An 11,179-nucleotide genomic window follows, 5' to 3' on the forward strand; every position below is an offset into this window, starting at 1 on the left:
TGCCTTTCAAAGACGATTAGTTTGATTTAAATATTAGAAAAACTTTTTATATTCTTTTGTTCATGATATTAAGTAGTTGAAAACTTTGCTCGGTTATAAGTCCTGCAGATTGCGTACTACACACTTTTAACAACCACACCGCACCGGCCCCCTAAGAAAAAATAATGTTATCTTAATTGGGTTAAAGTCGACAAAGATATGTTTCCTCTCGCGAGTATTTTCAAAGATGTGGCTTGTGGCGAATACCTGGTCTTTTTAGTGGGACAGAGTACACTTCAATTCTAGTCTGGCGGATAAATGAGATCATGCTTTTGGGGATCACTTGGAAACCATCCGATGATTCTGGTAAGACTTAAATATCTTATATGAACAGCGTAATTTCATCTTCAGTTTCGGAAGAACAGGCCACTGTACTTAGTGTCGTTGTGAGCGTGTGACTGGATGCGTACTCTAATCGTTTGAATACGTGTTTGTGTGCTGGCTATAGTCGTAGCCGGCGTCATCGTCATCGCAGTTGTCGCTGCGCTGGCGTTGAAGATGTCGGTGTCGTAGTCGCCGTCGTCGAGGAGCAGAAATCAAAAAGATTTCGAACGCAAACAGATGCGACGTGCCGTTCACTGCAACTGGTCGCACGTTTTCCCTCAACGCGAATTCGACATTCGTCACTCGACAAGCTCAGGCGTCTATTTCGTATTGTTGTCCCATCATAGGTTCGCAAATTGGATTTGGCTGCTGACTCGTACATAGTCGCTCAGCCACAACCGCGTCAGTCCAATTGAAATTTTGACGAGTCGGAAGTGTGTGTAACGTGTTTTCGTGGTTTTCCGTTATTTCGTGATATTTTCCTTTTGGATTATCAGTTAAATGCGTAAAAACATATGTGCAAATAAAAAACTAAATAGAGCTTGAAGTTAGTTGCGAAATTCAATAAACTTACATTGAAGCCTATAAACAAAAAAGTGGTGAAATATATGTATGTGTGTATCCGTTCATCTGCCAAGGCGCAGTTGATGCTCATTTAAAGCATCCCGTCAGTGTCGGGGGAATCTGTGTCACACAACCGAAAGTGAGACGTCTGACACCCGGCCTCAAAAGTCGATGAAAAAAGTATTTGTGGCAAAAACCAAAATTAAAATAATGAGAATTCAATCACAATAAAACCACGTCATCAGCCACGCATTTGTTGCCGTTTATTAAATTAAAAGTGTCATTAATCTGTGCATCAGCGAATGTGTGTGCTCCTGCTAGCGATTGCCTACTAGCCCTTCTTCCATCATTGCGCCAATTCGCACCCCACAAATAATTACGTGGATGTCGGCTGGTGCAGGTGTGTGTCTCAGGAACTACTTAACTCCTGTAAAGTGATAAATTTACAATTAATCTAGGGGGCTGGTCTTGTTGTTCCAAATGTGTTATGGTACAAACATTTCCATCCTACCTATTGTCACAGTTGTCGTTTAAGTGAGGCAAGTGCCGCATGTGCGACGTTGCAATTGAGGTTAATTAGTTAAAGTTGCAGCAGCCACAGGTGGATATCGCTGTTCGTTTTAGCCTATGTATTATGCACATATTTAAATACATACATATGTACATATGTAGTATACATTATGTGACCAACTATTTCCTAGCTCAAAAAAGTACAGCTAAGGTTGGGATAAGTTAACGCCGCGAGCCGATTAAAATTTCAAATGCGGTTAATTTCGATCCCTGAGAGCTCAGTGTTTGTTCAGAAGTGCGAGCCAAAATGCTTCCATCCTTGCCTTGCGATGGTTGGACAGTCAAAAAGAAAGTGTGGAGATGATTCCACTTCATCTTCCTCTTGCCAGCTGATACGAAACCATCAGTTGAAATTGCTAGTCCCACCGCATGAATACCAACCGCACAATGGCCTGTAAGAACCCCATCACTAGCCCTTGAGAGGTAACGTGTTTTAAAGTGCCCTATAAAAACATTTGCTGCAGCAGAGAAACGTCTTCACAAAAGTACCCGGTTTCCCTTAGCCTAATAGCAGTTTGCGCTGCGACAATTCTGTCTGCAATATCCGCAGGCGCCGTGTTCAACATATGTATGTTAAGCGCAAGTGTAGGTGTGATTCTTAATGGTCCGCTAATTCCTGGTTTACAAGTGTAGCCTTCTCTAGTGAGTTCCACCAGTCAATAAAGGCTAGTTTCCTAGAGCTAATGAATTAATTTGGCCGAGAGATCCTACATTTTACCGATAGCTTCCCTATAGTACAAGGCAGCCGACACCTTTCCTACCCTTTTCTCAATATTAGGCTTCCACGACAGCCGCCGTTGATTGCCCACCTAGTTACCTGGTTCAAGTACCCTTGAGCCAGATCAAAAAGGGTGTCTGTAATCATCCCTTTAAAAAAAACTCCACAACATCTATATATGCGATCACCCGACACCACACTTTTTCCAGTTTCTCTAGAAGGTCGTTTACAACCGCAATCCAGAACTGTGGAGAGAGAACACCACCTTGTGGAGTGCTCTTAATGAATCTGCACTTAGTGCTGATGGTTCCCACTCTGCCGCGACAGTTTTGTCACGATGTAAGCTTTACATATGCTTTATTAGGTTGGTTTCAACCCCCAGATAATGAGAATACTTGACTATTGCCTCTGAACTGACAAGGTTTAAGGCCCCCTCGATATCGAAGAAGGCCCGTACTGCATAATCTCCATGCGCGTAGGCTTCGTCTGACCACTTTACCAATGTGTGCAGGGCGGTATTCTCCGACCTTTTCTTGCAATAAGCATGTTGAGCTCTTGAAAGACAGTCACGAGGAATCGCGCTTCTTATGTACAGGTCTATCAGTCTCTCTAGCATGAGAGCATTTTCAGGCTTTCGGGATGAACGCAACACTAACTACCCTCCAAGCCTTGGAGATGTACCCTGATCCAACCAATTCCATGACACCTTCAGAGCCCTTTGCAGCTGCGCCAGTATGATGGCATCGATCCCCGGCGACTTTAACGGTTTGAACGAATTTATCGCCCAGGCCATGAGACGATCGTCCTGAAGATCGGATAAGTACAGGACCTGGGGGGAGATTCTGTAACAAAATAGCGACAATTTTCGACTTTTATATTATGCGTCAAAAAGTGCGATAGTGATCCGAAAGTTGTCGCTAACTGGTTACAGAATCTCCCTTCTGAGGTACAAAATGTCGCAAAGAAGTACATTAGACTGTACTTCGAAATACGAAGTACAAGAGCGAAAAAAAGAAGTATTATACTTCCGAAAGACGTACGGTTGGTCACATTAAGTATAAATATACTTACACACACTCACATACATATGCACATATGTACGTAAGTACGTGCGTTAGTTGCTCACGCAAAATTCTCATTCGCCAGCCGTAATTTTTATGAATTATTGTACATATGTAAATTGCAGAAAACTCTATAGTAAAATTTTAACTCTTGATTTTTATTATGCATGTACAACCCCATTCAACAGAATAGGCTCGATATCTTTTGTACAAATTTATCCTTTGAGTGCATCTTCTAGAATCTAGATTATTGACAGGTTGATTTCGTAAATGCAGTGTTGAAGCAAGTTCAATTTATAAACAATCAATATCGGAAACTTTTGTTCTTCCGTATGCTATTTTTTACGTTTCTTAAGCATGATTCTGAAAATGAGGATAATTTAATCGTTCTTATAGGGCAAGTTTCGAAATCTAGTATTATTTACATAGATATATATGTATGTGTATCATTCCTAACAAAATGTCTTTAAAAGTATGTTCACATATAAATATTATCTCAATCAAAGCTCGTTTTTTAATCACCCTGTTTACACAGGCAAATGTCAGATTATTAGCCGACAAATTTTTTGTACTTGTTATTCTCACACCTAAAGGAAAGGTTATGTTTCTTCTCTGTGCCACTTGATCACTGTTTTCTGCAATATAAAGCAATTTAAACATGTTTTAACTTAATATTTTATTAAAAATACCTTCCTTGCTAACGTCCATGTTTGTTTTCTTTTACGTTTGGCATTTCTCCTCTTCTTAATAATCGATAAAAGCAGGTTGGATGCCGAAAAATTATCGGTAAAATCTGAGATTATTTATAATTACAGATTAACAAGGGACGAATTTTGTATATCTAATCTCTTTTTCTAATTACATATTAGGCAGTTAAGTTTGAAAATGGGGATAATCTACTTATATGTGAACCTAGTATAAATCCTGATTCCTGTATAGAAAGGTCGAAGGAAATCTTTTAATGCAGACATTCAGCCTCATTGCGAGTGTCGTGTCGAGGACAAGTTGTTTTTCTAGAGTCGAATCGTATCGAAAATTGTATGACATTGCCAAAAATTTCGACTCGACTAGTGTATTAAAATAGAAAAACTTGGCAGTACTTTATAGTTTTCGACTATTTTCGTCGTTTACTTATTTCAGCACGACAGTAGACAATGCCGCTGTGGTGTAGTGGTAAGCAGTGCGCGCTTCCACTCCGCAGCACCTGGGTTCAAACCCTGGTCAAAGCAACATCGCAAAAAATATAGAAAAAGGTTTTTTCTTAACAGCGGTCGTCCCTCGGCAGTCAATGGCAAACCTCCGAGTGTATTTCTGCCATGAAAAACAGCTTCTCATAAAAATACAATCGCCGTTCGGAGTCGGCGTAAAACTGTAGGTCCCTCCGCTTTGTGTGACAACATCAAGGTGCACGCCACAAACCGGAGGAGAAGCTCGGCCAAACACTAACATATGTGTAAGCGCCAATCTATTATTATTATTATTAGTAGACAATGCCACTGTAGGCGAGTCGTACAATTTAGATTCATAAGAACAAGACTCAACTGCAAAAACTTTAAAGAAAGATTGACAAACAAAAATTTTATACGTAATTTAGAGGGGGGGGAAATTGGAGCAATTCTTAAAGGCTGCGCTGGTCTTTTACTCTATAGACAAACATTTCAATCTAACTAACTTTTGAAAATACATAGCCAGAATGGCGTTAATGCAAAAAATAAACTATTAAGCATGATAAGGTAAACGAATGCATTTTATTTTGATGACAGAAAATTTAACGTTGATGTTTCTGTCGAGCTCAGGCATTACCCTAAGCCACTTTGTTTAAAGGAACGCCTTCTTCAATATCCCGTTGGAGAGCAATAAAATCAGAATATTTGTCTTTTGCCTTGTAACGCGACGGCACTTTAAGAGAGCTAATTTTCGCGATTTCTGTTTGGTCCTAATAAAAATTCCTAAATCAATTAAAAATATCCGGAATGCTTTCTTTCTGGAATAAAACAAATCTGGAGGCTAGTGGTCTTAAACTATCAATAGTATGCGATAGTTCTTTAGAATCCATCGATAGCTATCGATAGTCTTTTAAACTTACAATTTGGCTTTATATTGCGATTGGCATATTTGTAAAAAATATTTCTTACAAAATCAGTAAATCACAAGCTTAAAATGAAGTTTGCTTAGTTCATTTTTAGAAATTTTACATTCTTTAGGAATTTTTCAAAACTGCATACGAACCAGAAGGAGTAGTTGCCTATTAAAATAATTCGGTTTTGTTTAGAGCTACTTACATCATCCAATATCAGACATTTTCTCATTCAATATCAGTTTTTTTACTTCATTCATTATCAGCTATTTTATCATTCAATATCAGTTATTTTATGTACTTCATTCAATATGAGGTATTTATCTTTTTCAGTTCTCTTCGCGAAACTATACATATTTTTCATTTATGTATCAAAAAACCCGCTGAAACAAGAAAATTCTGGTAAATGTACACTGCCGAAATACCTTTTATTAAAAGATGCTGTCCGACTGTGTCAAACGCGCATGCAAAGTGACAATAAGCAATAAAACAATAATGTAAGAAAAACAAAAACTATTGATGATAGTATTGAAAACTATCGATGGTGGTACGATATTCAAAAACCGTCGATAAATAAATATAAATAAATCCCAGAAGCCTTCCTATTTTGTATATCATATGCAAGGCATATCAAACAGGTAGAGAAAAAACCACATTAACGTGTATTTTGTTGTTCCTTCTGGTATCGAAAATGTCAAAAACTGTTTTTCTTTTAAAGCAAAGTGTGCCATGTCAAATATCAAAAATAAAAAATAAAAATTAAAATGGGAAAATATAACAATTGGTGTGACTTTATTTCTTAGTAAATTTGTTTGCTTTTCGAAGCATTGCATGGTGTCCTTGAACCAGATTCAACTGAATCGGTCTGGAACGATGGAACTTCCGATTCGAATATTTTGTGTGGTGTTTCCGAGTTAGAATACGTTAAGTTCAAAATCGTGGCAAGTGCCAATTTCAAAAACGGTATCTTTTTCGATTTTCAGCCGACATTTTCGCATTGAATTTATACTACAATTAGACTGCTTATGAGATTTTTTAAATATCGAGCCCTAACCGCCAAAATAACGTAAGCGACATTTTTAAAAATTTTTTTCTTTTTGAAGCAGAAATAGTTCTAGAACATCTAGATGCATCTCTGCATCAAAACGAAAATTTTGAAAAAAAATTGTCGCTTACGTTATTTTGGCGGTTAGGGCTCGATTTGTATATATGTATATACCCTGTGTGGAATTTCGTAGTCGTCTACTACAATAGCCAACTTTTGGTCCACTTATAACGGGCAACTTTTATCTGGTTTCAAAAAATTAACTATAAACACTTATTATTCTATAGGTATTTTTTTATTAGTTAATTTTTTTTTTATTTAATAATATAAACTTGTATTATCGTCCGGGCCGGTACTAAATATGGGCCGGGCCCCCTCAAACCCTGATTTTTTTTTAAATATTTAAACGAATTTCCAACGTTATCACTTCATACTTATTCAGTGATTTTGAAAAATACCAAATATTTTCGTAGTACGTGGAGTATGTCTTTTTTGTTATATAAAAACGTCGTTTAAAGAGAGAATTTGTTTTTCTATACTGTTTGTACAGATCAAGTGAATGCGTAAAATAGTTTTTATTGTTTTAGTCAAATGCGTTCATTTAAGCTCAGATGGGTTGTATGCAAGAAACTCGTCTTCTTTGATTTCTGATTTTCCCCTGTTGTAAGTAACCTCGAATCTCTTTGAAGGTCACTCTACAGTTTCGAGATAAAAAAAGTTCCACGAACCATGGGAAAATCATTACGATCACAAAATTTAGACAACACGTGTTGACTTCGGAATCTTCCTATGTTTCACATTAGGTCAGATTGGAAGCTGTTTTGACTAGCTCGGAAGTGAACTTAGCACACTTGCATGTGTATCTAGACATGTGCTTTCGCATTTATTCGATATTATAAAAGCTATGTGAATATTAAATAATCAAATCTATCTACTTAACAAAATTTTATAAGTTTTATCTTCCAACTAAATGTAAGGAAAAATCCGGCCCCGGGGGGAAACACCCCCACCCTATATTCGGGCCTGCACATATATGTATAAATATGTATACAATCGACTTTCCCAAACCCTCTAAACTTCTGGCATCTTTAATTTCCTGTGCATCTTGGAACCAATTACGCTATGTGCCAAAACAAGAAAAAACTGAGTAAACTGTTTTCGTGGTTCCCACACATGAGTATGTATGCACATAAGGTAAGCGAAGCTGCAAAATTAAAATTTCTATTTTACCCGTAAATCTAGATTTTTTTGTTGACCATTTATTTCATAAATTGAAGCATTTACATACCTACGAGTGTATAATTTTATTTCTCTAAGTTTTATAACACAGTACAACAAAGCAAACCTTCTCCAAAATAACAAAAAAATATACGTGTATCGGTGTTTTAAAAGTTTATGTACCTATGTACCACGGAGCTTTATTTTAGGGGAAAGCGTTCGAAAAATGCCCGATTCTGGGCACTCTTTTGGTAAATCGGCACAGGAAACCATACGATCCTTAAATATTTTGTCCCTTTTTGATTTGTATATATATGCAGTGGATGTACTTTTAAAATACTGTTTTTGTCATATATTGTAAAAATTGTTTCAATCGATAAATCTACTTAAATGTGTAGAAGACGTGTTTTCAAAACATTTCAACATGGTTCAGTGAAGGATCCTGATATTAATAAGGTATTTGGCAAATTTGTAAATCAGGTGCTTTATATTCGACCACTCATGTGGTTTAAATCTAATTATTGAAAAAATTTTTAGTAGGAAATCGTTTAACCTAAAGATAAAGAAAACCCAAGGATTAGAAGGCTTATGGGTTTTCAAGAGAAATAGTTTACGTAAGATTCATGGTCGGCGAGTACCGAATAATATGGAATGACCAACTGTAGAGCTTTTTAATGACATTGACATAGCAGTTAAGCTCTTAAACTACACCGAGCAGCTCCGGCGAAAATATCCTTCGAATCGGTACCCATATATCCGAAGGTGCATTTACTTCAAATTCATTGCTATGGCACTTACATGTATGCATATACTTATGTATATTAACTAGACAATGAACTAAAAATACTTTGCAAACTGTCCAAATCTACAATTTAAGATATTTGAATTGACAATAAATGCTCGGGTTACGAATCATTTTTTCGCAAAATTTGTCTGAAAAGTTGTATTTCCTTCTCTCCTTAAGGTAAAAATGGTAATATAATGTCTAACGATTTTCCGTCAATGTTGCCGCGGAGTTCAGAAGAAATGTATCACCAAAATTCCCTAAAATGGATCAAAAGTATCATGAAAAAAATGCTAAGTATCAAAGTATCAATCTGCAATAAAACTTCTAATTCTTAAATTAAAATGGTGGTTTGAACTTTTAGTTGAGATCGTTGACACTTTTTATTCATATTTTTTGGCTTCTATATAAAATACAGAGTGAACATAAAGCTTTTATACTCCGTTGCAGTTGAACTCATTTGCAGACTTAACTGAAATCACATATCAAATTGGTGTTTAACACTGTAAACATATAAAAGTAATTATTTGTCAACGTTATTGTGGCTTATTAACATTTACATTTAAATATTTTTATATTGCTTTTATTGAGCCTTGTTCCATTTTATTAGGAAAAATGGAAAAAGCAACCAAGTCTAAGCGGTAGACGTTAAAGCAGCTATTTCGGAGATCACCACATCTCCTCATCAGACTTCCTTTTTCTATACTTCAGCAGGAATCGAACCCGCGTCATCGATGTGCAAAGTCAGAAGCGTTAACCGCTGAGCTATGCACACCCTGTAAACTCGTGTTGCTAATTCATTTTCCTTATTCAACTTACTGCTATCAAGTGCTACTAATAAAATAATCGTGGTACAAAGCTCAATAAAAATATTAAAAATGTAATGTTAATATGCCACAATAACTGGGGCAAATACATAGTTTAGGAAGAGCCTACCTTAAACTATACAAGAAAACAAATGCATGTATAGAATTGACAACAACAACCATGCTGTCAAGTTTAAAAAGCGGCAAATCAGCTGCACTTGATAGCGGTAGGTTGAATAAGGAATAGTAATTATCACAATATTTACTGGATTACTCTGGATGAAATTTTAAAGGCAGTGTTACACGATTGGTATATTTGTATAGATTTGTACATTTTGGCAGTTACGGAGTAGTGTTGTTTGGAAATTCTTTTATTGAGCTAAACTCAAATTTCTAAAGAACACCACTCTGTGATTACAAAAATTTACAAATCTGTACAAATGTACCAATCGTGTGACACTGCCTTTAGCCCAGTACCACATCCGATAGTTTCAAAATCAAAAAGGAAAAGGAACGATAATATTACTTTATACATATGTACATCGAGCCCTAACCGCCAAATGGCGTAAGCGACAAAAAGTAAATTTTACAGTAGGCTTTTTTTTTATTAACACGGCAGTTACTGTGATACTAACGTGAAGTTCAATGAACAAATTACGTTTGATGTTAGGTATATAATACTGGAGGTATCATTTGTCCATCTTTAATGAAACAGGTGATTTTGTCGCTTACGCTTTTTGCGGTCACAAAAAAAGGCAAGCAATTGAGACCGTTAGGCCAAAAGATATACGTATTAAAAAAAACATGTTTTTGCATTAATAAAAACCATTTCGATACCTTTAACTCATTTCTTGTATTCTTGTTATTAAGCAAACAACTCTACATACATACATTATTAAATAAAATACTATTTCTCTATAAAAACTAATGCCAATTCCGTTTGTCCCAAAAAATGTTGTTCTTCCATGGTGCAGAATGTGTTTGACTTTACACTCAACCCAGCAAAAGTGCATGTGTTGCCTACTTATCCTTATCGGGCTTACGCATTTCATAATATCGTCATTTTAAGCAACCTTCTGCTTTACAGGGCAACCATCTCCCATGACAAAGCATCAAAGGGCAGAGGATTAGCCTTTTTTGCCTTACTGGAGTGCATTATTTTAAGAAACGAACACAGAGGTTCCCTCTTCTACTAACTCTTCAGAAGAATCGGTGGCGCTGTATGGGGCGAGTGCGCCTTTAGTTAAGCGCTGCAACAACCAAGTATTTCAACGCCATATACATTTTATCTTTTATTCGCGCTGTAACCGCCTAAGCGGTTTTGGCCGAGTCCAAAACAGCACGCCTGTCATTTCTCTTTTGTGCTAACTGACGCCAATTGGAAATGCCAAGTGAAGCCAAGTCCTTCTCCACCTGGTTTTCCAACGCAGAGGAGGCATTCCTCTTCCTCTGTTACCAGCATCGCGGCCCGCATTGAATATTTTGAGAGCAGGAGCGTTTCTGTCCACTCGAACGACATGGCCAAGCCAGCGTAGCCGCTGAATTTTAATTCGCTGCACTATGTCTATATCGTTGTAAAGCTCATACAGCTCAACGTTAAATCGTCTGCGATATTCGCCATCACCAACGCGTAAAGGTCCGTAAATCTTTCGCAGAGTCTTTCTCTCGAAAACTCCAAAAGCCGCCTCATCAGATGATTTCATTGTCCATGCCTCCGCGCCATACACCAGCACAGGCATGATGAGTGACTTATAGAGTGTGATCTTTGTAAGACGAGAGAGGACTTTACTTCTCAATTGCCTACTCAGCCCAAAGTAGCACTTGTTGGCAAGAGTAATTCACCGTTGGATTTCAAGGCTGACATTATTATTGGTGTTAATTCTGGTTCCCAAATAAACGAAGTCGTCTACTTTTTCAAACTTGTAACTGTCAACAGTGACGTGGGTGCCAAGACGCGTATGCTCTGACTGTTT

At 37.1% G+C, this 11,179-nt stretch overlaps 1 protein-coding gene across 2 annotated transcripts in view; it reads left to right on the plus strand.

The window, feature by feature from the left end:
- The first annotated feature begins 539 nt into the window (after window positions 1–539).
- The window catches only part of LOC118742380, a 265,677-nt gene continuing 255,037 nt past the window's right edge, over window positions 540–11,179 (plus strand). The window contains exon 1 of one of the 2 annotated variants that reach the window (XM_036474410.1): window positions 540–1,356. The gene's annotated coding sequence lies outside the window, so the exon portion shown is untranslated. The remainder of the gene's footprint in view (window positions 1,357–11,179) is intronic. The other variant, XM_036474411.1, reaches the window with a different exon arrangement.

The sequence above is a fragment of the Rhagoletis pomonella genome, unplaced genomic scaffold (assembly GCF_013731165.1).
Source record: "Rhagoletis pomonella isolate Grant_MI unplaced genomic scaffold, Rhpom_1.0 Rhpom_scaffold_00007, whole genome shotgun sequence".
Taxonomy (NCBI): domain Eukaryota; kingdom Metazoa; phylum Arthropoda; class Insecta; order Diptera; family Tephritidae; genus Rhagoletis; species Rhagoletis pomonella.